The following is a 3,548-nucleotide window of genomic DNA, read 5'->3' on the forward strand; positions in this document are numbered from 1 at the left end:
CAGGCTGCTATACCCAGCAAATCTCTCAATTACAATAGATGGAGAAACCAAGGTATTCTATGACATAAATAAGTTTACACAATATCTTTCCACAAATCCAGCCCTTTAAAGGATAATGAATGGAAAACACCAACAAAAGGAGAAAAACTACACACTAGAAGAAGTATGAAATTAATCTTCTTTCAACTAGAATATTACCACACAAAAGATTACCAAAAGAAGATAACCACACAAATATAAAAATTACATCGAAAAAATAGGAAGCAGCAATCACATTCCATTGAAATGGAAGCTCAGACTTCCCCCTGGCCATTTGGGGCTTCTAATGCCCTTAAACCAACAGGCTAAGAAAGGAATAACAGTGTTAAGAGGGGTGATAGATCCAGATTACCATGGGGAAATTGGATTGCCTCTCCACAATGGAGGTAAGCAGGATTATGTCTGGAGTGCAGGAGATTCCCTAGGGCATCTCTTAGTACTACCATGTACTAGAGGGTCACTAGGAGTGATAGTGAGTGGAACTATTCCCTTTTCCACCCCTTGATTCTTGGACCCATGGATCCTGGCTATGGGAGAAACTGTACCATATATTGAACGCTGATTCAAAGCATATACTGCCTTCTGAAGAACTCTACCCCAGTCCTCCATGCTGTTGCCACCTAATTGGCACCATAACTGTGTCTTCAAAAGGCCATTCCATCTTTCTATCAGACCAGCTGCTTCAGGATGATGGGGAACATGGTAAGACCAGTGAATTCCATAATCGTGGGCCCACTGTCGCACTTCTCTGGCTGTGAAATGAGTTCCTTGGTCAGAAGCAATACTGTGTGGAATACCATGATGATAGATAAGGCATTCTGTGAGTTCATGGATGGTGGTTTTGGCATAAGCATTACATGCAGGAAAAGCAAATCCATAACCAGAATAAGTATCCACTCCAGTAGGAACAAAACGCTGTCCTTTCCATGGGGGAATTAGTCCAATATAGTCAACCTGCCACCAGGTTGCTGACTGGTCACCTCGAGGAATGGAACCATATCTGGGGCTCAGTGTTGGTTTCTGCTCTTGGCAGATCTGGCAACAGAAATGAGGAAATTAAAAAAATCATCAGGTCCTACTACAAAAGCCTATATTCAACACAACTGGAAAATCTGGATGAAATGGACAATTTCCTAGACAGATCCCAAATCCCAAAGTTAATTCAGGATCAGATAGACCATCTAAATAGTTCCATAGCCCCTAAAGAGAAGTGGTCATTGAAAGTCTCTCAGCCGAAAAAAGCACAGGACCAGATGGTTTTAGTACAGAATTCTACCAGACCTTCAAAGAAAATCTAACACCAAAGCTCTTCAAACTATTCCTCAAAACAGAAACAGAATGAACACTACCCAACTCGTTCTATGAAACCACAATTTCACTGATACCAAAGCCACACAAAGATCCAACAAAGAAAGAGAACTTCAGACCAATTTCCCTTATGAATATCGATGCAAAAGTACTCAATAAAATTCTTGCCAACCGAATCCATGAACACATCAAAATGATCATTCACCATGATCAAGTAGGCTTCATCCCAGGGATGCAGAGATGGTTCAATATATGGAAATCCATCGATGTAATCCACTACATAAACAAACACAAAAAAAACCACAGTCATTTTATTAGATGCTGAAAAAGCATTTGACAAAATTCAGCATCCTTTCATGTTAAAAGTCTTGGAAAGAACAGGAATTCAAGGCCCATACCTAAACATAGTAAAAGCAATATACAGCAAACCGGTAGCCAACATCAAACTAAATGGAGAGAAACTTGAAGCAATCCCACTAAAATCAGGGCCTAGACAAGGCTGCTCTCTCTTTCCATATATCATTCAATATAGTACTTGAAGTTCTAGCTAGAGCAATTAGACAACAAAAGGAGGTCAAAGGGATACAAATTGGAAAGGAAGAAGTCAAATTATCACTATTTTCAGATGATATGATAGTATGCTTAAGTGACCCAAAAAACTCCACCAGGGAACTCCTATATCTGATAAACAACTTCAGCAAATGGCTGGATATAAAATTAACTCAAACAAATCAGTAGCCCTCCTATACTCAAAGGATAAACAGGCTGAGAATGAAATTAGGAAAATGACATCCTTTACAATAGTCACAAACAATATAAAGTATCTTGGTGTGACTCTAACCAAACAAGTGAAAGATCTGTATGACAAGAACTTTAAGTCTCTGAAGAAAGAAATTGAAAACGACCTCAGAAGATGGAAAGATCTCCCATGCTTGTGGATTGGCAGGATTAATATAGTAAAAATGGCTATCTTGCCAAAAGCAATCTACAGATTCAATACAATCCTCATCAAAATCTCAGCTCAATTCTTCATAGACTTAGAAAGAGCAATTCTCAAATTCATCTAGAATAACAAAAAACCCAGGATAGCTAAAATTTTCTCAACAGTAAGAGAACTTCTGGGGGAATCAGTATCTCGGACCTCAAGCAGTACTACAGAGCAATAGTGTTAAAAAAAACTGCATGGTATTGGTACAGTGACAGACAGGTAGATCAATGGAATAGAATTGAAGACCCAGAAATGAACCCACACACCTATGGTCACTGGATCTTTGACAAAGGAGCCAAAACTATACAGTGGAAAAAAGATAGCCTCTTCAACAAATGGTACTGGCTCAATTGGCAGCTAGCATGCAGAAGAATGCAAATCGACCCATTCTTATCTCCTTGTACTAAGGTCAAGTCCAACTGGATCAAGGACCTCTACATAAAACCAGACACACTACAACTAATAGAAAAAAGAAAACTGGGGAAGAGCCTTGAACACATAGGCAGAGGGGAAAATTTCCTGAACAGAACCCCAATAGCCTATGCCCTAAGATCAAGTTTCTGTAAGGCAGAGGACACTGTCAATAGGAAAAAACAGCAACCAACAAATTGGGAAAAGATCTTTACCTAACCCTACATCTGACAGAGGGCTAATATCCAATATATACAAAGAACTCAAAAGTTAGACTCCAGAGAACCAAATAACCCTATTAAAAATTGGGGTACAGAACTAACCAAAGAATTTTTACCTGAGGAATATTGAATGGCTAAGAAGCACCTAAAGAAATGTTCAACATCCTTAGTCATTAGAAAAATGCAGATCAAAGCAACTCTGAGATTTCACCTCACACTGGTCAGAATGGCTAAGATAAAGAACTCGGGAGATGGCAGGTGCTGGAGAGGTTGTGGAGAAAGAAGAACACTCCTCCACTGCTGGTGGGATTGCAAGCTGGTACAACCACTCTGGAAATCAGTCTGGCATTTTCACTTTTAAATGAAACAATTATGGGGCTACCTCTGAAAGATGTCCACTTTCCCCGAATCTTCATATGCAAATCTTGCATGGCTTGCTCTCTGCAGTTGCCCTGGGTCTGCTTTGTTGCTTGCTGTTTCTTTGTTTGCATTGGTAATTTCTCCCATCTTTCCTTCTCTACTTAAAGAAGTGTTCGCAGGGACCAGGCTTGGTAGTTAAGAGTGCCCAGCTCTTGCAAGGA

This window comes from Apodemus sylvaticus, chromosome 21 (genome assembly GCF_947179515.1).
Source record: "Apodemus sylvaticus chromosome 21, mApoSyl1.1, whole genome shotgun sequence".
Taxonomy (NCBI): Eukaryota; Metazoa; Chordata; class Mammalia; order Rodentia; family Muridae; genus Apodemus; species Apodemus sylvaticus.